The 1,037-nt window shown below is 40.4% G+C and overlaps 1 non-coding gene across 1 annotated transcript; it reads right to left on the bottom strand.

The window, feature by feature from the left end:
- Window positions 1-425: 425 nt before the first annotated feature.
- On the bottom strand, window positions 426-533 carry LOC112719031 (small nucleolar RNA R71). Its single transcript, XR_003161351.1, has one exon. It is a non-coding gene; the product is annotated as a small nucleolar RNA R71 (small nucleolar RNA).
- Window positions 534-1,037: the final 504 nt, after the last annotated feature.

The raw sequence follows: 1,037 nt of genomic DNA, 5'->3' as shown, positions 1-1,037 counted from the left end.
AAATCTTCAAAGAAGAAGAACCCAAGGCAGCCGAAAACAACAACAATGCCAACAATGCAAGGAAGGTGCTGGGTGACTTTACTGCACCTACTCCCGACTTCTATGGGAGAAGCATCTCTATCCCTGCCATTGGAGCAAACAACTTTGAGCTTAAGCATCAATTAGTTTCTCTAATACAACAGAATTGCAAGTTTCATGGACTTTCATTGGAAGATCCTCATCAGTTTTTAGCTGAATTCTTGCAAATCTGTGACACTGTCAAGACCAATGAGGTTGACCCTGAGGTCTACAGACTTATGCTATTCCCTTTTGCTGTAAGAGACAGAGCTAGGGTATGGTTGGACTCACAACCTAAAGAAAGCCTGAACTCTTGGGAAAAGCTAGTCAATGCCTTCTTGGCAAAGTTCTTTCCACAAATATTGAGTAAGCTTAGAGTGGAAGTCTGAACCTTTAGACAGAAGGAAGGAGAATCCCTCTATGAAGCTTGGGAAAGATACAAACAATTAATCAGAAAGTGTCCCTCTGATATGCTTTCTGAATGGAGCATAATAGGTATTTTCTATGATGGTCTGTCTGAACTGTCCAAGATGTCTTTGGATAGCTATGCTGGAGGATCTCTTCATTTGAAGAAGACGCCTACAGAAGCTCAAGAACTAATTGAAATGGTTGCAAATAACCAATTCATGTACACTTCTGAAAGGAATCCTGTGAACAATGGGACTAATCAGAAGAAAGGAGTTCTTAAGATTGATACTCTGAATGCCATATTGGCTCAGAACAAGATATTGACTCAGCAAGTCAATTTGATTTCTCAAAGTTTGTCTGGAATGCAAAATGCACCAGGCAGTACTAAGGAAGCTTCATCTGAAGAAGAAGCTTATGATCCTGAGAACCCTTCAATGGAAGAGGTGAATTACATGGGAGAACCCTATGGAAACACCTATAATCCTTCATGGAGAAATCATCCAAATCTCTCATGGAAGGATCAACAGAGACCTCAACAAGGTTTCAACAATAATAATGGTGGAAGAAACAGG

The sequence above is a fragment of the Arachis hypogaea genome, chromosome 10 (assembly GCF_003086295.3).
Source record: "Arachis hypogaea cultivar Tifrunner chromosome 10, arahy.Tifrunner.gnm2.J5K5, whole genome shotgun sequence".
Lineage (NCBI taxonomy): Eukaryota > Viridiplantae > Streptophyta > Magnoliopsida > Fabales > Fabaceae > Arachis > Arachis hypogaea.
Note: the sequence above shows the minus strand (reverse complement) of the source record. Positions and strands in the feature narration are given on the sequence as shown.